Below are 26,410 nucleotides of genomic sequence, written 5' to 3' on the forward strand. Positions count from 1 at the left end.
AAGAAGCATCTAAAGAAATGCTCAATGTTATTGGTCATCAGGGAAACGCAAATCAAAATGGCTAAGATCAAAAACTTCAGTGATAGCAGATGCTGGTGAAGCAAGGAGAACAACCTAGATGTCCCTCAACTGAAGAATGGATAAAGAAAATGGGGTACATCTGCACAATGGAAAACAAAGACAGCCTGAATTTTGCAGGCAAATGGGTGAACTGGAGACTATCAGCCTGAGTGTGATAACCCAGTCCCTAAAGGATATGCGTGGTCTGTATCCACTATGAGTGGATATTAGCCATAAAATACAGGTACCATGCTAAACTCCAAAGACCCGAAGAGGCTAAACAAGAAAGGAGCCCCAAGTGAGGATGCTTTATCTCACTTAGAAAGGGGAATAAAATAGTCACAGGAGACAGATGGAGGGAGGGAACTGGATAGGAGAGGGGATGGGGGAGGGAATGGGGTAGATTCAGGTTCACATATGGGGAGAGACAGGAGGGAGGGCCAGAGGGCCAGGAGAATGAATGGAATCTTCAGCTTTGGGGAGTAAGGGGTGAGGGGCATCTCAAGGATGTGCCAGGATGTGTGAGGCTCCCAGGAGTCAATGAAGGCTGAGTTTCATAGCAGTGGGGATATGGAACTTGATGAGGCCACCTCCTGAAGCCAGGCAAGGTGTCCGATGAAGGGATAAGGACACCAACACACCCATAAAACTTGCTGACCCAAAATTTATCCTGTCTATAAGAAAAGATGGGACAAAGACAGAGCAGAGACTGGGGGAATGGCCAAACAATAACTGGTCCAACTTGAAACCCATCCCATCAGCAAGGACCAATCCCTGACACTACTGATGATACTCTGTTATCCTTGCAGACAGCAGCCTGACGTGACCGTTCTTTGAGAGGCTCCACCTAGCAGCTGACTGAAACAGATGCAGAGATCCCCAGTCAAACACTGGACAGAGGTGGGGACTCTTATGGAAGAATTGGGGGAAGGATTGGGGGCTCCAAAGGGAATAGGAACTCCACAGGAAGACCAACAGACACAACTAATCTGAACCTTGGGAGCTCTCAGAGACTGAACCACCAACCAAAGAACATACACGGGTTGGGCCTAGGTCTCTCCACACATATGTAGCAGATATGCAGCTTGGTCTTCACATGGGATCCCTAGTAACTGAAGTAGGGGGCTACCCCAAAAGCTGTTGCCTGTCTGTGGGATATGTTCCCAACCTGGGCTTCCTTATCTGGCTTCCGTGGGAGAGGATGTGCCTAGCCCCACAGAGACTTGACGTGCCAGGGTGGAGGAATATACAGGGAGGGGCTTCACCCTCTCAGAGGAGAAGGGGAGGAGGGTCGTCAGAGGGACCATGTGAGGGAGGGAGGACTGGGAGAGAGAGCTTCAATCGAATGTAAAGTGGATAAATAAATGAAAACTGTTCATGCCTCAGAAGAGAAGCCTTCACCTCTGCACATGGGATAGTACTAATCAGACTGTGGGAAAATAACGTGTGTAAAGTTGGGGACATAGGGCCAATAGGATGGTGGAGTGGGAGATTGATAAGATCAATGTATAATGCATGAACACATAGTAATAATTATGACAGTGAACAAGCTATTTGCCCATGAGAAGTCTCGCGGAAGTTGAACAGACTGCTAATGGTTTCTCAAAGAAGTCCCCCTTGCGCTGGAGAACATTGGTGAACATCTTTTATGCACCTTCTAACCATCCGCTCAAAAGGAAATCTGATGACCATACTGACTTCATCATCTCTGTAACCAAGAGTAGGAGACTTAAGGTCCTTCTATTGTAATTCATTCACCTAAAAAAAAAAAGCTAGAAAATGTCGTGTCAGTCCCCCCCCTGCCCCTCCCCCCCCCCCAACAGATATGCTGAGGATGACGTAAGGTGATGTTTCCAAGGCGAGCCCGAAACACCATTATGACTCCGTGCAGCTAGCTTCTACTGGACACGTTTGGGAAATAGTCTTCAGTCATCCACTCGAGCTAGTGGAACCATAATTAATATGACAGTCTTATATGTACCCAAGAAAGGGGGAAAACGAGCTACATTTCTTAAAGAAGCTGCTTAGGCGACGGCTCCATGAAACACCATAATGGTGTGGTAGAGAGGACAATCTCCTCTGACGAGATGCCCAGATCACTACTGCCTGTGTAACATGGGATTCCGGCTGAACTTCTCTCTCATTTACAAAATGCCACGGTTGACAGGAAAAGAAGGTACATTAGTGATCCCCTGAGTTGGAGATGGAGAGGCATGGGGAGTGAGTTTGGGGGTCTTTGGAAGGGGAAAGCAGAAATGCGGGATGGCAAGAGGCTACCACGTTGTGAATGTATTAAACACTACTGCCCCCACGGCACACAAAGTGGAGAGCCTTTTACGTGAATTTTGCCCTAGATGAAATGAAGGTCTACAGTTCAGACATTAACTCGCTGCGTTTTTTTTTTTTTTTTCTTCTTTTTTTTTTTGGAGCTGGGGACCGAACCCAGGGCCTTGCAGTTGCTAGGCAAGCACTCTACCACTGAGCTAAATCCCCAACCCCAACTCGCTGCGTTTTTATTAGATTTCTGGCCATACAAGGAACAAACAACGAACAGGAAAGTCACATGGTGTTTTGTGTTCTGTGTTTGATCTTGAAGTTTGTTCCCCGGTGCTGTGAAGTTGTGGTGCTGCTCTTTAAGAGGCGGGGTCTAGTAACTAAGAGGCGGGGTCTAGTAACTAAGAGGCGGGGTCTAACAGTGCTGGGTTTAAAGTAGTTCTCAGTGGACACTCCTTGATTTCTAGGAGTTCACAGGAAAAAAAAGGAAGCTAGAATCCCTGCTCCTTGCTCCAATCTGTCTCACTGAATGGATATTTTCTCAGTCTCTTGCACACTGATAACATCTCCCGGGCCCATTGTTTAGCCGAAAGAGGCACCAGCAGATGGAGTGACCCAAGCCGGAACTTTCTGGCCCCAGCTAGAACAAGGAGAGAAATGGTTTGTTTTTTTAAAAGTATCCATGTTTGGTTTTTTTTTTTTTTTTTTTTTTTTGGTTCAATAACAAGATTTTGGTACAATAACAAGAAACCGACTAATAGATTCCCTAACCTTATATAAAATCAAATTTTACGAGGCTTACAACCTCTCGATGTCAGTATTTTGAGGTATCTGGATGCTTTTTTTCTCTTTAAGTTAATGGATAGCATTCGAGGTCAGAGAGCAACTTAAGTGTTTGGTCAAGGCTTGTTAATTGATCTGATAAAAAGAAAATAATAAAAAGAAGGGGCCAATATGTCTGTAGACATGGATAGTGTTTTTCTTCTTAACATTGCTTACGTCATTTAATCCTTCTTATATTTATGTAGTCTGTGCTATCACATGTTAGAGAGAAACTAAGATTTAAGTAACTTTTAGATTACCGATTTTCTAAGCAGAGTGGAGAGGTAAAACGTACGTCTCCAGTTTTTGGGGAAACACTATCTGTAATCTGTATTAGCCTAACATCATGTCATTGGCATAAAGTTTTCTGCCTTTCCCGAGAAGGACAGCCTCATTCTGACAGATGCCAGTCAACTGGGCTAACACTAACTGGAAAAATAAAACTAATTTGAAGTCAGAGAGTTGGTGATGCGGAGGAATATATATTTTGTAGCATTTGCATATTCGACAGTGGTTAATATTCAAAGCCCTTGTTACTGATGATTCCTTTTATTTGAGGGCAGATTTTTTAAATCAATTCTTTGTGCAATCCCTAAAAAGACTATTGAAGTAACTATTGGATGACTATTGGTCATCGTAGTTTTGACCACGAACCACTGAACGTATTTTAAAAAGACATGTTTCTAAGAAGACGTGTTCCCTCTGATAACAGGTTTTACACACACACACACACACACAGAGAGAGAGAGAGAGAGAGAGAGAGAGAGAGAGAGAGAGAGTAGCAACTGATATGCAAACTGCCAGAGAATTTAAACAAAGGGTGGATGATTAAAGGAACCACAAGACAAACATTTACTTTGAACTCAAACTCAGGCACACAACTATCTCCACCTTCAAGTTGTTTCACCAGCAGAGCTTTGGTGAACTGGACCAGGGGTTCAACTGAAAGATGCTACGCTAACCCATTCACAACAGGACCGGTGGCCCACTGGCTTCATAGAAAATTTTTGGAGTAAAACATGACCCCTTCTATTCTTTTCACTGGGTTATTAAATTTCCTTTCATTTTTCTTACTATCTTGGCTTAAACAGTCATTATGATCTCAAAGAAACACTTCCAATTTCAGAGAAAACATTTTACATATTATCAAATATGAACTTGGCATCTTTAGGAGATAGTGTGATGGTTTGTATATGCTCAGCCCAGGGAGTAGCATGATTTGAAATAAACACCCCCTACTCCATGTTGCTTTGGTCAAGTATTTTATCAGTGCAATTTCCTCTGAACCAAGGGCTAGAACATTGAAAGAAATCAATATACGCTTTAAGGGAAGGAGAGAGGGAGGGAGGGGGAGAAGGAGTGGGGAGTCAAAGAAAGGGAACAGAAATCAGGATGGGGAAGCAAGAGAAGGTCTGAACCCAAAGTACACTTCTGAGGTGTCTCCGAAATCAATAAAGCTCATATTTCTTGTGCTCAGTTTCAAAACCGCTGCTTCTGTCCCATTTTTTAGCTTCCAGGACGTGGATCTGTTTCCTGAGTTTAGCACACTGGCAACTCCCATTCTGTAACATAATCCTAGCAGCAGCAAGATAAACAGTTTGCAGATCAAACAGTCTGATGTTGACGTGCCAGGAGTGTCGAGTGCATCACTGATGACCTAAGGTTTGGCAGGACCAGGAAAAGAAGTGGAAGAGAAGATACAAGAGGCATAATTATTTCTAGGACCGGCTTTGTTAGAGTAAAACTCACCAGCAAGGCGAATAAGCAAAATGCCAGCCGTTTCTAAACTCCTGTCGGATATGACGTCATATGTAAATGCTTCCCCTTCCATTTTTTCTTGCTTTCTACCTCATCCTCTCATGTATGCCCCAGTGATGCTCTCACCCAGTCATGCCTGTATCTTTGCCTTCCAACTTCCAGCCCTGACTGTCTTTTCCTAGAAATATACTCATCTCTCCTTCCTCACCCTCCCCCACCCCCACCCCAGGTATATCGGTCCCGCCACTGTAACGCCAACATCCCTGATGTAAGAAGAGTACATAGAGCTCTGGCTTGAACCAGGGCTGTGTTTCCCGCCTCAGACTTCTTTCTTACTGCATTAGCTACCTTTCTCATTGCTGTCACAACAACTACAGCAACAGCACCAACAACGACAACCACCTTGACAAAAGCAAAGCTCTGATGTGACTGTGGCTTTCGGTCTGAAGGGCTACAGCTACAGCCATGGTGGCAGGTGGTCATGTAGCATCTACCATGAGGGAGTCAAGAAGGGGACAATGTCATAAAACATGAAGGCCTACCCCAGAAGGATTAAATTCTCCTTCCCAGTCTCTCCTTCCTTTCTGTTCAGCAACCTTCCAGGTCATCGCTACCAGCCATGTGTTCAACCACATGAGCCCATGGGGGCACACTGCATATTCAAACTCCACTTGAATTGAAAGGTTGAGGGTTCTGGGTGCTTGTGGCTTTCTCCTCATCACGTTTGGGGGCTGGGTCCAGTCTTGTCCTTCCACAGATTTCTGAGTCAAACTTCTCACTCAGTTCTTCCTGGAAAATGTTTTAACCAGTCACCTGTGTAAGATTTCTATATTTTTTTTCAAGCACCTGGGTGACAGAAGCACAATAAGTGAATAAAGCCCGACCAGGAAGTGGACTCCAGTGAGCTTTGCTGCTGTGCGCATGCGTCAGTCAGAGGGCGCTGTTGGCTCATTCCCAGTTTCTGGCTAACCCCCTGGTTCTTATTTCTGCATTTGGTCTCAATCTTGGCTTTTCTCCAACCATTTCTGCCCCAAATACCTGCTGTCCTCATGTTTCCTCTCTAGTCAAAAACTCTGGAAACTCCACAGATTACCAGAAAACGCTACACCAGTTTCTTTGCCCCCGTAAACTAAACATAGTTTGATTTTTTTGTTCTTTTGGTCACACAGGAAAATGGAACGAATGGATTGAGTTCCCCCATGTCAATGGCCGTTAACATTTCTGTAATCACATAGCTGACAGCAGCAGCCTAGGCTAGCTCACTGGGTCAGTGAGGAAGTGTGTGGCCTCAACCAATGCTTATGACTCTGGAATTACTGGAAATGAAAGACAGAGGCCTAGGAAGTGGAGAGTTTGGGCGTCGTTTTGTGGTCACACTGTGTGCTTTTGGAAACCTGAAAATATGATTAATATATTAATATCCATATTAATAATAATATTAATCTATCAATAATATTACTATTATTAACATATTAACAATATTAATATATTAATGATATTGTTAATATGTTGATCATATTAATATATTAATAATAGATTATAATAAAACATCTATTTATACTGTATGCTACATGTTGCATAGCTGCCCTGTATGTTCTAAAATATACCCACATATATTTTTGATGCTTAGCGCTGTTTCTCTAGTGAACACTCCCGGTATCACGTGTTTTATTTTATGAATGAGACTAGTAATATTCTCTGCACCATCCTAAGGCCTTTTCCATCTGTGCCTTTTACTCTTCAGTTTTTGAACTATCAAGTCTGTATGTTTTGGATTAACATGAAATGTCTCTTTCTGTTAATAACCAGAATTAATCTCGAGCAAGGCAAAGATAAGAATTCCTTTAGAAATGGGCCTCAGAGATCCCAAGAGTGTCTGGTAACACTTAACCCTTCATTAAATATCCTATTATCAAATAATACATCTGCCCATATCAGGCTTCGAAATAAGTTACTCTCACACACTAGCTAGACGAATACATTGTCGGATGAAACTGGCATTCTCTGGGCCGCCTGACTAGTTTCTGCTATGGCATAAGCGTATTATAAGGAAGTTATAGACGCCGGGTTTTGTTTGCTTGTTCGTTGTTGTTATATTTGAAATAAGGAATACGTTTTTGACCTACATCCCAGCTCAACTTCGTGATTTTAAAAACGGATGAGAAAGCAGATCTTAACACCATAGGAAAAAAACCCAACATCTATCACTACTGTCTTACAGATATCTCAGCGGCATCCTGTTCCTCGCAACTCAGTAGTGACTTGCTCTGAGGATCTAGGACGCCATTCCATTTTGCTGCTTTTCCAAACCTATAATAAGGGCAGACATTTGTAATAACTGTTTTTCTTAATGCCCCGCTGAACTGAGAAGGATTTTTTTCCCTCCCTGAAATCAGGAAGGAAGGCTTATTTCAAGTCAACACAGAGAGTAACAATTGCTGGACAGACTTCAGTTTTCTAAAAATAGGAGGGGGCCAGTTCCTCCCACTGCAGAAAGATTCTGATGTCAGCAGTGTCGGGAAACGCAACCCGAGCGGAGTGAAAACACCCGTGGGCTTCTGTAACCCACCACAGTCACTGTGATATTCTGCATGTAAATTGTATAAAACTCCCAACAATATAATCCTCCGGATATGGCGGATGATTGGCGGGCTGCAAAAGCTTCTCCTTTAGACTCAAACAGTTCTTTGATACAAAACAATATTTTTCATTACAAAGGCAATTGTTGCTAACCAATAGGCCCCGATAGTCCCATGTGGGCAGCGCAATAAGTGTGCGGCCTTACAAAACACGAGATTGCTTTGCGCGCGACGGAGAGCATTTGTGCAATTGAGAACCCATTCAGAAGGCCCACTAACAGACGGGCCTTTTAAAATTCCAAGATGTAAATGCATGAAGTGCATTATCAGACGGGCTTTTCACAAAAAGCCCCTAGGAGGATAATTTAATGTATACATTCAGCCGTCATTGTGTTTGTGTTTCTGGCAATAATTCATTTCCCCTATTTCCCAATAGTTCTTTTTTTTTTCTTCTTCTTCTTCTTTTTTTTCTTCAGGAAACCTCAGCAATGTCTCAATCGAAACAAAGGCAGGAGGCAACGCCAAATTAAAGTTTTTAGCATTGTCTCAATTACTGCTTCTCAGGGCCCCTCCCCCCACCCCTCTCTACAAGAAATTTGCAAATGACACATAGGACAGTGAGATTATAAACGACCACATAGCCCACCCCTGGGCAAAAGGGCCTGGGAAAATGGATTTTTTTTCAAGTCAATATTGCATATCATCCCTTTATTATCTTTGAGGGTGAATTTATTTTACACGAGATGGAGCTTCTTCTCCATTTTCATGTTATTTTCAGTAACACTTTTCCAGGACACAGCAGGCCAGCGAGAGATCGTTGGAATATAGAATATTCGTATGTATTGATGTGGTGGTGAGGGGACAGGGCACAAAGAGTAACAGGTTGCAACGAAATGCATTATTCAGAGCATATAGGCGGGGCTAAAGCATTCAGTGTTAGCCTTCACCAAGAGGCGAGATATAATCCCGTGAAGCAGCAGACTACTGCTCTAAGAATTCCACCCTCTAAACTGAATGACCGTGGGTTGAGAGGGAGGGAAAAAAATCAATCTTAATATTGTATCAAGAGCAATGTCCAATGAATCCCTACAAAAATATCGACAGCCACACAATTAAAATAACAAAAGCTCAATGATCGTCTTGACGAATTGCTCCATCAATTCTTATAAAATGAAAAAAAAAAAAGGAGAGAGAAAAAAAAGCTTATTTAACTAGGTCTCAGAGTCTGTGGAGGATTAGACCACAATGAGAGACTAATTTGGGAAGTCAATAGCGTATTTTTCTCCCTCCATGGATGAGTCACTGTGCTACCTGAAGGCCGTAATCTGATTTCTTTTTAATTTCTGTGAAAAATAAGATTACTAAAGCAGAGGTACCAGAAAACTGCTGTCATTATTTTTTTCCTAAAACAAAACAAAACAAAAACCAAATCCCACTGGCAGTTACTGAGAAGTATCCATTCATTCATACCTCAGAACCACAAAACTTCTCATTTTAAGTTAAAAGTTATACTTCTCTCTGTGTTGGAAGGCACCAAGCTTTCTAATGTGATGGCAAGATTTCAAATGCTATTTTTAACGATTATTTGGAGGCCTGGTCAGGTCCTCCGGGGTGGCCGTGAGCTAATCTAGGAACTCATCTGTATCTATTGATCAAATTGATCTTACTCACCAAATAGCACCTAGCCGCTTGGTCGGCCCCCTAGGATATTAGTAGAAACACTAGATATCCATTTCCTTTTCTCCCATCTGATTTGCATAATGTGCTTTAGGTTAGAATGATCCTCTTGGAAGAGTGGCAGTTCACCTGTGGTGAGAGCAGTCCTATGTGGTGGGGTTCTGGAATGGGGGGGATTGGCCTTCAGGGTCCCCACAAGGTGGATTTTGCCATGTAAATCAAACTGTGTGGCTCAGAAGTAGAAAAATCTTCATGGCACAGAATACCAACACATTCAGCAATAGTGAATGTGTGAATTCTGATGCCCACAAATTATAATTAAATTATAATTACATAATTTCTTCTTTCCATTTTCTTCCCACAAATCGTCCCATATAGTCCCCTCCCCTTTGCTCTTTCTAATGCATGGCTTCTTTTCTTATTATTTTTACATACATAGATACATACATACATACATACATACACACATGTATTTACATATGCACTCATAAATACATAAATACAATGCAGAGTCTGTATAATGTTATATGTTTTCAGGGCTGACCATTTGGTGTTAGACCTCCAATTAGTGTGCTGATCCCTGAGGAAGAGTACTTCCCCGTCCAGCATTAATTAGTTGCCTGTAGTTTGTTATGTAGTGTTAAGGACACATAGGCTTTCCCCTGACCACTTTGACATGTCTACTGTTCTTGTGTTATTCCGCTCATGTTTGGGAAGTCATGTTGCTTAGACATTATGGGTGCATCTTTTGGCATTACAAAGTGTGATGGTTTGTATGTGCTTAGCCCAGGGACAAGGAGGTGTGGCCTTATTGGAGTAGGTATGGCCTTGTTGGAATAGGAGTGTCACTGTGGGCATGGGCTTTAAGACCCTCATCCCAGCGGGCTGGAAGCAAGACTTCCACTAGTAGTCTTCAGATGAAGATGTAGAATTCTCAGCTCCTCCTGCACCATGCCTTCCTGGATGCTGCCATGTTGCTGCCTTGATGATAATGGACTGAACCTCTGATCCTGTAAGTCAGTCCCAATTAAATGTCCTTATAAGAGTTGGCTTGGTCATGGTGTCTGTTCTCAGCAATAAAACCTAAGACAGAAGTTGGTACCAGAAGTTGGGTATTGCTGTGATAGGCTTGACCATTTGTTCAGAAGAATATAGAGTTAGGGACTTTGGACTTGGAAAGCAGTTTTAAGCTTGCTTTTTGGTCATGGTGTTTTCTCACAGCGACGGAAACCCTAACTAAGACACAAAGAGACACAGCCTCACACCCAACTCCACGATACGCTGGCTCTTACAATTTTTCTGCCTCCTCTTCTACAACATTTCCTGAGCCTTAGCTGAGGGAGTGTTTTGTAGACCTATCCACTGGGACTGGGCTCCACAACGCTGAGTAACCACAGAAAACAGAAAGTCAAAAGGGGCAAGAAAACCAATCAAATTTCATAGTTGTGACTCAGTCTCCCATTGTCTTAGCTTCCTAAATACAAAGGACAGAGAGAGTCACACAGAAGTCAATAAGATACAGATGACTCTGAAGACCAAAGGCTGAGACAGAGGTGAGGAAATAAAACTCAAAACCAAATAAGGCCAATGTTCAAGCAGACAAAGCTACTAACTATTGTCTTCCTTTCAAACCAGAGTTCAGGAAATACATGGCCTCCAGCTGTTAAAATATATGGTGAAGCAAAAAAAAGACAGGGAGCTTCTTCACTTACATAAAACCCAGCACCTATTTTGATAAAATAACACCAGTGGTTGTGGAAAATCCCCAGCAAACCCAATCCCCTCATTGGAAGAGAGTGCTGAAGGCCAGAGGGATCAGAGTGTGTGGCCATGCTCTCCCAGCTTCCATGGAGGATGCTATGACCAGAAATGGTGTCTCCCAGAAGCTGATGTTTACTCCAGAGTATTTCCTCATGTCTGAAGCTTTGGAGCTAGAATCCCCAGTAAGAGAGGCTACGTGATATTTGTCTTCATGGGTCTGAGTTACTTACTAAGGATGATATATTTTAGCTCCATCCACTGACCTAAAACGTTTCTTGATTTCACGCTTCTTTACAGTTGAGCAGTGTTCTATAGTGGGTATGTACCATATTTTCACTATCAAGACATTTAGGTTGTTTCAATTCCCTAAATACCAGGACTAGAGCAGCAACAACATGGCTAATGTTAAAGCATGACCATCCACGGAGTAGGACGTATGTTCTGTTTTTGGCTTTCGCGAATTCTTCATACTAGTTTCTATAATGGTTGTACGAGTCTGCACTTCCACCAACAGTGAATGAGGGATATTTGTTGATGGCTGTTTTCTTAATCTTTGCCAACATGATTGAGGTAAGATGAAATCTCCAGGTTGTATCACTTTGGCTCTGCAATATCCTTTAAGATCTTGAGTTGTGACCCCTCCAGTGTGTTTGTTTTGTTCAGGATTGCTTTTGTTTACCTCGAGTCTTTTGTGGTTCCATTTAAATTTAAAAACAGGTTTTTCCTATTTCTGCAAATAATGAGAGGGAGTTTTTGCGTTGAATCTGTAAATCACTTTCAGTAAAGTGATCATTATCACAATATTTTTTTTTTACCAATGATCATGGTATTTTTTTCCATTTCTCTCTTTCTCTCTCTCCCTCCCTCCATCTCTCTCTCTCTCTCTCTCTCTCTCTCTCTCTCTCTCTCTCTCTCTCTCTGTGGTGTGTGTGTGTGTGTGTGTGTTTTAGCTTTATTCCTCGATATTTTACTTTCTTTGAGTCTGTTATGAATGTGAGCATGTCCATGATCTCCTTCTCAGCATATTACAAATACGCTGTTGGTGTTTTTTTTTTTAAATATTATTTGTTCAAGTTGACTCTATATGCTGCCACGTTGCTAAATTTATCATTTCTAGAAGTTTACTCGTAGACTTTTTGGTGTCTCTATTGTGTAGAATAATGTCACCTGAAAATAGGTTTAGTTTGACTTCTCTCCTTATTTGTATCTCTTTAGTTTTATTCCCTTGTCTTATTGCTTTAGTTAGTACTTCTAGCACAATACAGAAAAGGAGTGGTGCTAGTAGACACCCCTGGCTCCTCTCTGACGTCATTGGGATTGCTTCAATCCTTTTCATTTAGAATGTTGTTGGCTGTGGGTTTCTCAAGTATACATGGAATTATGTTGAGGCATGTTTCTTCCAGCCCTACATTCTTTAATAATTTTATCAGGAAGGAATATTGAATTTTGCAAAAGGATTTTTCTGTATCTATTGAGATGATCGTGAGGTTTTTGTCTTTTCACCCATTTATGTGGCTTATTGACTTCCAATATGTTGAATCATCCTTGCATTTCAAGGACAAAGCCAACTTGGTCAAGGTGAGTAATCTTTTTGATATATGTCTGTATTCTGTTTGCAAACATTTTTCTTCACATTTTTGAGTCTACGTCCATTAGGAATAGTGGCCTATAGTCATCGAGCCATTGCCATCGTCCTCAGCTCCTCTTCTTCCTCCTCTTCCTCCTCCTCTTCCTCCTCCTCCTCCTCTTCTCCACCTCCCTATGTGTGTGTGTGTTTGTGTGTGTGTGTGTGTGTGTGTGTGTGTGTAAGGAATTTATTATCCTAACAAGCATGTATAAAAGACACACAAACCATATATTTTATTTACAAGCCATAAGCCTAGATCAGGCAGGCTTAGAGCTATATCAATTTATTCTCCAGCTATAAAGCCCCTGTTATTGTTGCTTCTCCTGGCCATGTAGTCCTGGTCCATGATGGCTTCCTCCACCTTTGTCTTCTTCCTCTTTCCCTCTTCTCCCTCTACTCATAAAACCCTCATTTAAAAGCTTCAGAGAGTTTGTGAATGCTCCGTGTGTGTGTGTGTGTGTGTGTGTGTGAGAGAGAGAGAGAGAGAGAGAGAGAGAGAGAGAGAAAGAGAGAGAGAGAGAGAAGAGAGAGAGAGAAAAGAGAGAGAATAGAGAGAGAGAAGAGAGAGAGAGAGAGAGAGAGAGAGAGAGAGAGAGAGAGAGAGAGAGAGAGATATTTGGTATTTGGGGTAGTGATGTATTCTTGGTTAAGCGTTCCCCTTGATCAGCGTGAAGTTTACCTCTTTATCTCTTCTGAGTAGTGTTAGTTTGAAGTCTATTTTGTTAGGAACCAGAAGAGCACTGCTTGCTTGTTTTCTGATCCCATTTGATTGGACCTTTTATTCCAAGATAGCACCTATCTTTAAAGCAGGCTTTGTTTCTTGTAGACAACAGTAGATAGATTATGTTTTAAAATCCATTCAGTCAACCCATGTCTTTTCACTGAAGAACTGAACTGCTTAAATTTATGACTTAAAAGTGATTATTTAAATGTGTTAACTGTTATTGTGTTGTTGATTTGGGTATTTTTTTGCATTCTTAATGGTGTTTTGTGTTTTAATAATTGTGGCCTTGTATTTTTCACCATAGTCTCTCTGCTATGCTCATTTCTCTCTCTATTTTGAAATTTACTTCTTATGTTTTCTTTAAGTTTGATTTGTAGTCTATAATTTTGGGGGTGTTTTTATCATGGCGCAGAATTTTGCTGGGTGTATAATTCTAGGTTGGCTGTCATATTCTTTGAGGACTCTTCTAACTTTTAAAATTTCCATTGAGAAATCAGCTGTCACTTTGATGAGTCTTCTTTTATGTGACTTGCATTTTTATCTCTTGCTGCTTACAAGATACTTACTTTGTTTGTATGCTTAATGTAGTAACTATGAGACGTAATGAAAATTTTCTTTTCTGGTCTTATCTATTTGTTGTTTTGCGTGCTTCTTATATGTTAATGGCTTTGTATTTCCTTATATAATCTTTTTAAAGATCTGATTTATGCCATTTACTTGGGATTTTTCTCCCTTAACTATGTATAAATCAAAGGTTTATATTTTTCATGGTGTCCAATATTTCCTGAAAGTTCATTTCCTGCATTTTTATTTTGTTAATGTTTTGTATTTCTCACTTATTTGGTCCAGCTTTTTTTTTTATCTTCAAGTAGTAGTATTCTATTTTCTGCTTGAGTCCTTTACCTTTAAGACTTTCTTTTGAGTTTTCTAGTTGAGTTATTGGACTTTTCAATTTCTTCTTCATTTCAGCTTGAGTCCTTTTAAGTGTTTCTATCTTCTTATTGGATTCCATTTTCAATTCCTAGGTTGTCTTTATCATCCACAATAGTTTTATGTTTCTTCCTGGGCATCGCTCAAGCACTTACTCTTTTTAAATTCTTTCTCTTTAATCCTAGTGAGTCATTCTTTATGTCTTCTTTAAACCCCTTGATTTCAGGTTTATGATCATTCTTTTAAAATATGTGCTCTGGGCTTCGTCTAGAAAGTTCTCATTGAAAAACATTTCTGGATGACTTGTAGCCTGGCTGGTAAATTTTAGAAAGAAGATACTTGCTTCACCTTTCATATGGTTGGTAGTTTTCCTATGATATCTGGACATATGGGCTTCTTTTGTTAGTTCTGTGTCTAATCTAGAAAGAACAGGTCAGAGCAGAAGAGAGGGTATACGAGATGATTGGGTCCTAAAGCTGGAAATGGCAATGCTGGAATGAAGCCAGGTAGACAAAGGGAACTAGGTTGGTATATAGGATGGCTTCCTGGGCCAAGCCTGTGTTCTGTAGGGTAGTTATGATCGGGTGGGAATGTTAGACCTGATGTGGGAGAGTCTATGAGTTGGGGGATGTTTAGGGAGGGTTCAGGAATAAGCTTAGAGATGAGCTGTGGTACAAGCAGGGGAGGGCAGACTAGGTTGGATCATTGGGTATGGAGTTCATGCTAGATGTGGCAGATTAGAGAGAAGATGTGGATGAGGAGTTCAGGGAGACTTACCAAGTTGGACCCTAGAGGAGGAGGTGTGCAGTCTCCAACCTAACATAAGTTAAATTTCATCTTTTGAGAATTGTGTGTTCATCTCATCAGCCCAGTTTATCCACTGGGATGCTGGAGGATTTTTTTGTGATCTCTTTTTTTGATCCGTTTGTAGATTCCAGATATTAATAATCTCTTGGATATAAACCTTGCAAAGACTTTCTCCCATCCTTCGGGCTTTCTTTATGTTCAGTCAGTTGCTTCATTTGCTACATAGAGTTTTTGAATTTCATGAGGTCCTCTTTGATTATTGGCCTTATGTTCTGATAATTCAGAATCTTATTGAGAAAGTTCCAGGCTTTGCCTATATCCTGAATTTTTTTTTTCTATTTTCCCCATGACAGTCAGAGTTCTAGGTCTTATATTAAGATTTAATCATTTGGAGATGATTGTTGTGCTGGATGCATTGTTGGTGCAGGTGAATATATATATGTGAATATATATATTCATTCATTAGCCATGAGAAGAATATGAAAGAAAGCTACAACAAGGAAAATATGGACCAATGGGATCACTTATACACTGTTGGTGGGACTGAAGATTGGTAGAACTGCTATAGAGATCAGTCTCCCCTCCCCCAATGCCATCCAGTCAAATCACTCCTGGTAGCTATTCAAGGGACTCCATGTTGACATTTCAGAGAAATGTTTGCATACTTCAGCATCTGCTGCTCATTACAGCACTATTCACCGTAGCCATGAGGACGCAACCTAGGCATCAAGCAACAGAAAACTACGAGCTACCTATATAATGGAACTCTTTTCAGCCACAAAGAAGATCATTTCTGGGAAAATGAATGAAACTGGGGGTAATCACGTTGAGTGAGTTAGGTCATCCTCAGAAAGGTAAATGTGTTTTCTTCTCATTCGTGAGTCCTAGGTTTTATACAGACACAAAAATCGTATACATGGAGGCTTATGTGACCTGAATGGAGAAGTGGAGACAAAGAGGATTACCAGGAGTAGAGTGGGAAGAAGGGAAATGAGGCTGATGGGGAGTTGTGCTCCATAGAAGGGCAATGGGGGGGATGGAGAGATGCTCACAACATAGAGTACACCCAAGATAAGGGCTCGAGACAGGGCTCAGAGGTTAAGAGAATGCACTGCTCATGGAAGATCCAGGTTCAATTCCCAGCACTCATGTTGAACAGCTCCACACAGCCCACATGTGAGCTTCAGAAAATCTGACACTCCTTTCTGGTCTCCATGGGTAACTGTGCGTGTGCGCACATGCACACACATACACACACACACACACACAGAGTCACACACACACAGTCACACACACACAAAGACACACACACAGTCACACATAGTCACATACAGTCACACACACACACAACTGTTTTTAAAAAAAGAATATGCACAGTCATGGAAACTAAAAAAAAGCAAGGAATTTAAAATTTTGCAGAGTAAAATTCAGTTTTGGAGAGATTGTCGGTGAGCAGGGAACTGTGACCGATACTGGTCTTCTAAGAAAGGTGAGCCAGAGAGAAAATATCTTTGCAAAAATTTAAATAAAAAAAATGATGAAACCTCCATATATGTGGAAAATGGCTTGTTTGTGTTCTTTTCAATGTGTTTTGATGTGGATTTATGTGTATGGGAATACATGTTGGTCCACATGTGTGCACATACACAGACATATATACATATACACATATATACATGTATGTATAAGATTTATGTTTATTATTTATAATTTATATTTATATATGGAGGCTAGAAGACAACTTCAGGCAGAGTTCTGTAGGAGCTGCCTCTGGCTTTTCTTTTTAAGGCAGAACCTTTAATTGGCTTGGAACTCACCAAATGGACTCATCTGACTGGCTAGCAACCCCCAGTGATTTGCCTGTTTCTATTTCCCATGTAAGGAGACATGGATGTTTTAACCTATTTTCTGTTAAAGCATACTTTGAACAGCTCTGTCATAAGACAACAGATTAGGCTACAAGGCCAGAATGTTTGCAAACCAGGAGACTCTAATGCCTGAGCAAAGTAAAACAAATATTAAAGGGCGGGGTGTGGGGCGGACCTGCTACTGAATCAACCTAAAGTCTCCCCTCCTCATTTGCTCAGAGTTTAAAAAGTAGTCATTTTGGAGGTCCTGAAATTGAGCCATCAGCTTTCCTTAAGACGACACATCTGATGTGCGTGGTGTCATAACAGCTGCCTGGGAGAAACCTGAAGGTCACATATGCTAAATCTTTCATCAGAGTTTGCAGTGGTGACCTAAACAGAACAGCAGATGGTTTCTTATCATTCAGTCCCTGTGGCTGCCTTAGAACCCCAGAGGCAGACTCCTCTAAGCTCCGTGTGTAGATACTCGATCTGCTTGAGACATGCTCAGCCCAGGCATGCGGGTTAACTTAGGCTATTTCCCATCAAAAGGGATGGTTTTCTTCTATGCTGTCATTCTCTATCATCTCTATCTCTATCTCTCTACATATATATGGATATGGATACAAATGTATTCTTTGCAAATTGAGCACAGCTCTTCCTTCTGTCCTCTCATAAGTCGGATGTAGGACTCAGCAGTTCCTAAGCTGACTGTCCATCAGCCCACCAAGTGCCAGTCCAGTGTGCTTAGATGAAAAAAGTAGAACATTTTTGAAACCATGACCATGAATAATGGGCAATTACTATAATTTAGCTCCCCACGAAATGTCAAATAAAAGTCTGCTGCTCTTTCTACTAATAGATCCTTAGCTGGACTTTCACTCTGACAGGTGTTAACTCTCTTCTGCTACTCTACTCAAGTAGAGTAGACTTTGCCCTTCTGTTTTAATACATGGCCCAGTCTCATCTCTATGGGCTCCATGCCACAAAATCCTGCCATTTGGCATCACTGTGATGGGATAACACTCTATTATTAGGCGTCTCAGATTACCAAGAAATTAATTACAAAACTCATTTTTCAGAGGAAAGTAAATCAATCTCTCTCTCTCTCTCTCTCTCTCTCTTTCTCTCTCTCTCTCTCTCTCTCCCTTCCTCCCTCCCTCTCCTTCTCTCTTCACTGTGTTTGGTTTGTGGAGGCTGACAATTTCTGGGCATGGGGTCCTCCTTGGAGTGTGGTCCATATATCAAGTATCATACCATTAAAACACAAAGCCCTGACTTTTCCTCTCCCAGTAGCAGCCAAATGGCAACCAGTCCTCAGTTAGGGGTGAGACTTCACGTCTGTGTCTTCTCCATAGTGTTGTGGTTTTGTGTTGTTTGAGTTTGTGCTGGATCCTTTGTATGCTGTCCCAGCAGCTGCGAGTTCTTATGTGCTCATGTCTGTTATATCACAACACCCTAAAGGCATCCATCCTTACGCTCTTTTTGGCTCCTCTTCTGAGGACGCCCCTGGACCTTGAGGGGAGGGGTCGCTCTTAATGTAAATCATGATGTCATTTAACCGAAACAGAAAGGTCACAAGACCTTGCCTTGCTCAGTGGTGGCTCTTGATTCCACATGTCTATGCATGGTAGTGCACAGGCAAGAACCAATCTTTTTTTTTAATATAAATAGTTCCTTCCAAAACTAGCATTGGATTAATTCCCACTGTGAGGTGTTAAGAGTGGAAAATAATCTATGGTGTCCAGTGTATTATGTTCTGTGTTATTGCCATATGAATTGGTCTCAGACATACACTATACAGATGCTCAATGCTCAATGTAATTATCCTTTGATTTCCCACAGCTGTTCGTCTCACTCTGGAACAGCCATTTCTGTAGCAAAAACAAAATGAAATACTCAACACCCCAAAACTTTGCCAATTACAGTATCTATGGGCCTTTTAGTTGACAATAATTGTCTCTTTTAGCTTGAACAGTCTCTTGTCAAAATTATTAAGTTCCCATGAGCTCCATTTCTTTCTGTCCCAAACAGCTGCTTCTCTCAAAGGTAGTTGGAGAGGGGGATCCAGGTACCTCATTTTGTGGTCTATGTCTGAATCACTTGTAGCCCTTCAGGGTTGGTGCTAAGTAGGGAAGTACTTACTTGGAATTCAATTATTTTCTTCGTCATACTTAAACCTTGTTGAAGATTCCACTACAGAGTTCACAATCATCCTGGTGACTTGTTGCTAGTCAGCTTTTCATCACGATGACAAATCCTTTAATCAGCTTATAAAGAGAAAAGCTTTATTTTGGTTTGCTCATTTCACTGTGTTGACATGTTTAGTTGGGTCATGGCTCTGAGTCTCTGGTTCACATCATTGTGGGGTCCTATGCTGGAGCAAACTTGGACAGAAGGCAGAGAGAAAGGGGGATATACCAGACCCACGAACTTCTTCACTTATCCCCAGTGAACTAAGCTCCTTCACAAAGATACAGCTCTTAAAATACCCACCATCTTCCAACAGATTGCCACAACAGGAAGTGAGCCTTTAACCCAGAAACCTTTGGGAGACACTCAACACCCAAATTGTGGTAAATTAAATGATTCTGTTTCTGGTTTTATCATTATTAGTAAAATATATATGATAAAAATTACTGCATATCCCACTTTTAAATGCAAAATAAACGACAAAGAGTTTCACAGTGTTTTTGTACAGTTTTACAGTCATCATCTCTTGAGTACCACATCTTTCTATCACAGCAGGGAAAAGCCATATTACTAACTAGTAACCACTCCTCATTTCTTTCTTCTTGATGACTACCAATATGCATTTCTGAATCTATGGATTTCCTACAAATAAAAATATATGTTTTTTTGTGTGTGTGTGTCTGGTTTCTTTCACTAAACATGTTTTCTACAATAACATGTGCCAATACATATACATTTTTAATGGGTGAGTAATACTCCATTGTGTATTCATTTTAGGCATTACCTATTTATGTCTTGATGGGAACTTGACTTGCCTGCACTTTTCGGCTATCATAAATGGAAGTCGTACAAACTTCATGTGTACATTGCGTTTGATCATTTTTCTTATGCTCATTTTTCTACCCAAGGGGGAAAGGGTCAATATAGGTCTTCCACTGGAATAAAATGTGAAGCTATATTTTTTTACCTTCATGGAAATCTCAAGGTGCAATGGTTGGTCTTGGTCTTGAGAAAATCACCTTTGTGGTCCTCCATCTCCCATAATTAGGGATGTTGGATATCCTAGCATTCCCAATCTGGCACCCAACTCTTAGAAGACGCTATGAGTGTGATCCTCCCTTCTCCCCAAGGACAAAGGAAACAGAGTTAAGAACAGGATTCTGATTGCCCGTGAGTACAATGGAAATGACTACCAGGATCAGCTTCAAAGAAGCAGCTTAACGCTCATGGGAGCGAATCAAGGGCTATATAGATTTTGGGGAGAGGGGTAGGGATTTCAAGGGTGGTTATGTATCATTGGCTACAACTTAGGGGACCTCATTGGCATGGGGGGGGCATTCCAGGAATTCAAGGTGCTTGTTGGACAGGTTCTTATCAGGAAAGATGGAAAAGAAGCTGAACTTGTAATCTAACCAAGGCTAAGAGAAATTTCATAGGTAGAGAGTGTGGGGGTTTTGGGCTCCCTGGACACAGAGAAGGAGAAGCCCTGCTGGTAAAGGGAGTCCGCCATTTTGCACAGAGCTCAAGAGAGTTCATTGGACAGCAGTAGACGTTCACATTATTTATCAGGGCCCAACACTTGAGAAATGTTACACATCAGTGTTTGTTAGAATCATGAAGAATCTGAGGGAAGTACTGCTGCAGCAACAGCATAGATGAACTTGCCAGCAAGAATGAAAACAGGTAGGCAAAGAACAAAACTTCCTCATTCCAGGTTCTTTATCCCAGGCTGCCACCAGAAGGTGCTGCCTACATTTAGTGTGGGTCTTCCTGCTTCAAATAACCAGGTGAGGAAAATCCCTTATGGGAGTGCCCTGCATCTTGGGTTTTAGTTAATTCTCAATGTGGTCAGACTAACCACAACCAAGATTAAACTTCATTAATCTTTCACTGGCGTTTCTGTTCATATCTCCTGGTGAGATAGAGAGGAAAGTCTGCTCTTAAATACTCACTGGTCACATATTTATGGCTGAAAGCCTTTGGCCATTTTTTTTAATCTAATGATTTGTTTTCTAAATTTTGTTTAGTGAGTTCACTGTATATTTTTTGTAATTGATCTTTATCAGATTGCCCTTTGTAGATATCTCCTGCTGCTCTATAACTCTTATTTTTCATCTCCTTCGCACTGTCTTTCCCAGGGTACAGGCTTTGCCCTTTGTCTGAAAGTCATATGTCAGGCAGGGTACAAAGAAGTCAGATCTAGAATGGAGTGGAGACGGCCATTTCAGATTTTAAATTTGTATTGTATTTCCTTCATATCTAATGGTATCCTATGTCAAAAAAAACCCCACAATTTTCTAGTTGAAAACAATAATAATTAAGTAATAGTAGTTTAAGTGACTATGCTGTGCTTGCTTTAGAAGGTTTTATAATGTACGAAAACTTACATGCATTCTTCAAACATCTGGACAAGCAGTCATTTCTAAGGAAATGTCAACAGAGTCAATGTGTCCTCCATTCTGTTCTCCAAGTTACTTGCTCTACCCAGACTTCATTCATGAAAATTCCTCCCGTGTGTTGGGCATTAATGTCACCATTCACTTGATTCCATCGACACCGGATCCCCAAGGCTGGGTTTTGGTGCCTATCTTGTGGGAGAGTTTGTATCCTCTGTGACCCAAGCTCTTGTTTAGAGAGATGATGGGACACCCACCAGAACCTACAAATCAAAACAGTCAGCCATGTTGAAAATTCAAGTAGGTTGGTTGAAGCAAAATGATAGAAGAGGTTATGTTGGGGACTCCAGAGGGAGGAATTAAGGCACTGAAAGAAAGTGAACCTACGAAAAACAAGTCACACTTCCAAAGTTTTCACTCATGTTAACTTCATGGGAATTAGCTATTGTCATTAATTTTGTAAATAATGTTTGATACTGGGTTTTCAAAAAAAATTAACCTCCAAGAATATCATTTTCTTTCTCTTGTGTAACGCCTCAGTATCTGGCATCCTCATAACAAAACGAGATCCTTGGCACATCCATATGATGCTTAAAATAACTGTGTAATGGATGCCAGCAAATTAAGAAGTTAAGCACGCTCTTTGGAGCATCTTGGTGGACAGGAACATCGGCTTCTGGGAGACACCATTTCTGGTCCTAGCATCCTCCATGAATGCTGGGAGAGCATGGCTATGCACTCTGATCCCTCTGGCCTTCAGCACTCTCTTCCAATGAGGGGATTGGGTTTGTTGGGGATTTTCCACAACCACTGGTGTTATTTTACCACAATAGGTGCTGGGTTTTATGTAAGTGAAGAAGCTCCCTGTCTTTTTTGCTTCACCATGTATTTTAACAGCTGGAGGCCGTGTATTTCCTGAACTCTGGTTTAAAAGAAAGACAATAGTTAGTAGCTTTGTCTGCTTGAACATTGGCCTTATTTGGTTTTGAGTTTTATTTCCTCACCTTTGTCTCAGCCTTTGGTCCTCAGAGTCATCTGTATCTTATTGATTTCTGTGTGACTCTCTCTGTCCTTTGTATTTAGGAAGCTAAGGCAATGGGAAACTGAGTCAGAGGCTAACCTTTTCTGTTCAGCAGCATGACCCTTCCATGGTGAAGTTTTTCCAACATATTTTCATCCCCAAACCTCATTACCATGGTTTTTAAACTTCCAGGCTGGATCTTTACGTGTCACTCATCAGAAAAACCCCCCACTAAATGGCTGTTTGTTGAACCTGTTTGGATTCTGGCTGCCTGTGAACACGGAGGTATGCTACCTTTTCCCTAAAGGGTAAAGCTACTTTTACATTTGGATTATTTCATTTTAGATCTAAGCTTGTACATGAAGTAATAAATCCCATATTTGCAACATCATTTTAGGGAAATCTAATTTACAATGGTGAATGACGGGGGCACGGCCCCTTCTCTTTGCATAGATGGTCCCTGCACTATGCTCTTTGTGGTTTCTTAGCCGTTACAGAAACCAAATCTCCAGAAGGACCAGCTTCAAAGACTTTAATGTAGAGCAAGTTGTGTGTGTGTGGATCCAGTTCTCTCATCTCTAATACGAGACAAGTTGGAATCAGGCTCTGAGAGGGCCCAAGTGGAGAATTAAAGATTTACTAGAAAGGCAGCCAGGCAGTGAGCAGAAAACGAAGGCTTAAAAGCCAAGAAATCTTGTGATATTGTTGATGAATTATTTGAGTCAAGTAAAGTAGGTTTCAGTTGAGATTATGTTTACAACCTAAGTTTTCCTCGGCAGGGTTGAAAAGTCAAGAAGGAAAGAGAGTTCGGTAGGAAGACGTGGACCATTTTCACTGTGCACGCATGCGCCTTCGTCTGTGTAGGCTGTCCTGCTGGAAACCACTTCCTTCCACTTTATAGATATCCCGAGGTTTTGCCAACAGAAAGTACCAACGACTTATAGCCTATTGAGCAGAGACTGATATATGGGAAGTGATTTGTGAAACACTGCTCTGAGGCCAATCCCTAGAGACATGATGCTGTCTCTTCATGGAAACAGGACTCAAAAGGAAAAATGAACTCTCATTCTTCCAGTGGTCAGCTCCTGCGGCCAGTCCCCAGAGAGGGCAGGATCAGAGGGCAGATGCTGCTTTCGACTACATTTATAAACTTAGATGGTTAATTCTTTATGTCTTACGTATTAAGAGGACATATTGCAACATTTACTTTTCCCCCTTGGGATTTTTGTCTTCATCAAAGAACTGAAAATATGACGTGTTGAAATAAAACCTGGGCTAGAAGGATTTCCGCCTATCCCCTGACATTTCTCCGTAAAGTATTAATGATTCTTCTATTTTTCTAAATTACAGTGATGGATGCATCTTAGCAAAGTGAAAATTGAATATAAAATGTTGTGATGAATTATAAATATAGACATATTTCATTCTCTCATCTCAATACTTTGCATTAAATATGAGTGTTGCATTTCTTTCAAGTGATGGAGTTAATTTTATCTGAGAAAGTAATAAAGCGATCATTCATTTTTGAAAAGGCTTTTATTTTTTTCTGGAAAAGTATACAGTCATTTCCTTCTTGCTTTTACATACATATGTAACCCACTCTCGAAGAGCCAAGAAAGAAAATACTTTACACATGTTATAAACCCCACTGAGTGGAAAGAACTCAGAGCAAATGTTGACATCAGGACGTGACCTGCCATATTACTTAGTGGGAAGAAATTTAAATTGGCTCCTTATGGGCCGAGTAGCACCCCCAGTGATGAATGGCATGTGTCTTGGTCTTTGGGAAAACTTAAACTCTCTAATGGGTCTTGGGAAACGGGGTAAGAAACCATTTTTTCAGCTATTCATAACTGTTTGAGAAGTTTGGGTGTGTCTGGGTATATGCAAATGCAAGGAAGAGGGGCAGATAGGAGAAAAGAGAACACTTGTCAAAGTCAGCTAGGACAAAGAAGTGCAACAAAGTACAATGACAATGGCTTTATCATATTAAAAAGGTGACATGGAGAATTGGTCAGATGGCTCAGTGTGTAAAAGTATTTGCAGCACATACATGATAATCTGAGTTTGCACCTCAGAACTCTCAAAAAAGCCATAGGGAGAGGCACACGTCTGCACTCCTAGCTCTTTCCACAGCGAGATGGGAAGTAGAGACAGGAGACTCAAAAGAAGCTCACAGGCAGGCTACTCTAGGGCACAGCTAAAATGGGAGGGATCCTGGATCAATGACGTTTAGAAAGTCCCCACTCCTGAAAGTTGTTCTCTGACCTCAGCATGAAGGTGCCTATACATACACATGGGCACACACGTGTACATGAACAGTTATAATAATAATAAGATGATGATGATGATACCACCAAGAGCCATCATGCTATAATAACTTAAATATAATAAAACTGGAAGCAGCACCCATGCACTAGAAGAGACTGAGTCAGAGACTCAGAGAACCAGCTTTTCTTTCCCCACCACTCCTTGCAGAAGAGCTTGACAGTTAAGAGTACACAAAGTTGATAGTCTGGCAGCAATCTCTCACAGTTCACAGTTTTTACAACAAACAACCCGACAACTATCCTAGTTTTTTTGTTTTGTTTTTGTTTTTGTTTTTGTTTTTGTCCATTTGACACAAACTGTAGTCATTTGGCAAGAGGGAATCCTAACTGAGAAATTGCTTCTAACAGACTGACCTGCGATCAAGTTTGTGCGCCATTTTCTCTACAGCTATCAGTAGAAAAAGGTACAGCCCACTACGGGTGGCGCCAATCCTAGGCAGGCAGACTGGGCTGTATGAGAATGTTGCTGGGCAAGTCAGAGGGGGCAAGCCAGCCTGCAGTGCTCCTTCCTGATCGCTGCTTATGTCTCTGCCTCCAGTTCCTGCCTTGGCTTCCCTTGCTAGTAGGCTGTAACCTGTAAGCCAACTAAAGTCTTTCTTCCAACTAAACTATTTCTTGCTAAAGTCTTTCTCATGTCAAGTTGCTTTTAGTCCATGTTATGTCACAGAAAACGGAAAAATGGACTTGGTAAGACAGGCATGGTTACATGTGTTTTTCAACCAGGTCTTGTATCACTTCTGTTTCTTCACACGTAAATCCAGACATTAAGAATCGCACCTCTACCAGCTACCTATTAGAGCTACCAGTGCACTTGGTAGAACGGTGTGTTACGTAATGCCTTGTTTTCTTCCTGGGTATGGAAGTCACTGATAATCGTGCCTCTTTCCCTACTGACCCATGAAGCCATATCCTTATCTGATATGCTTACTGGTCTGTTGGGATGGAGGGTTGTATCTAAGTGCTCCAATCAAATGTTCACTTCTTTCTTACTTGGAAATGATTCCTGATATGTACTCATACCTCTTTTTCAAATTGTAAATATTATGATTGCATAGCCTGGTCTACCTTTTAAGTTTTTATTTCTACTTGACAAATATCTTCCTATCCATCCATCCATCCATCCATTGATTCTATTCTATTCTATTCTATTCTATTCTATTCTATTCTATTCTATTCTATTCTATTCTATTCATCTGCCTGCCTATGAATTATCTACAATGCTCTGCTTATTTTCCCTCCCTCTCTCACATTTTTTCTAAAATGGGGAAACGTCTCTGTCCACTAAAGAATGGCCTCAGCCTGTCAGTCACGTGACAGAATTCTGATGTTAATATGGACGTTCACTGTGCTGTCTGGTCTCCAAAATCGTCAGGCTAATAGCTGATGTTAGTGAAAGCAATTCTGCTTTTACCATGTAAGACAATTCAACTGACTAAGCAACGGTTACTCAAAACTATGTTTTCACCCAGAGCTCCTTAGTACAGATTGATAACAAGTCATACATGAGAGCGTGTTTCCCTGACCAATTTGCTTATCTTTGTATAGATCCCATAATACTTCACTTACTGGTGTAGTACCCAATCAGACCTTCGTCTCTGATGGAC

At 41.1% G+C, this 26,410-nt stretch overlaps 2 long non-coding RNA genes across 2 annotated transcripts; one reads left to right on the forward strand and one right to left on the reverse strand.

Annotated features, from left to right (window-relative positions):
- The first annotated feature begins 1,930 nt into the window (after window positions 1–1,930).
- Window positions 1,931–24,007, forward strand: LOC102555815 (uncharacterized). The gene is made up of 3 exons (XR_362170.5): window positions 1,931–2,236; window positions 22,669–22,761; window positions 23,256–24,007. It is a non-coding gene; the product is annotated as an uncharacterized LOC102555815 (long non-coding RNA).
- LOC120098883 (uncharacterized) lies at window positions 4,406–5,833 on the reverse strand. Its single transcript, XR_005497577.2, has 2 exons — window positions 5,457–5,833; window positions 4,406–4,813 (listed from the first exon to the last, which is right to left on the reverse strand). It is a non-coding gene; the product is annotated as an uncharacterized LOC120098883 (long non-coding RNA).
- Window positions 24,008–26,410: the final 2,403 nt, after the last annotated feature.

Source organism: Rattus norvegicus, chromosome 20, assembly GCF_036323735.1.
Source record: "Rattus norvegicus strain BN/NHsdMcwi chromosome 20, GRCr8, whole genome shotgun sequence".
In the NCBI taxonomy this organism is placed as follows: Eukaryota; Metazoa; Chordata; class Mammalia; order Rodentia; family Muridae; genus Rattus; species Rattus norvegicus.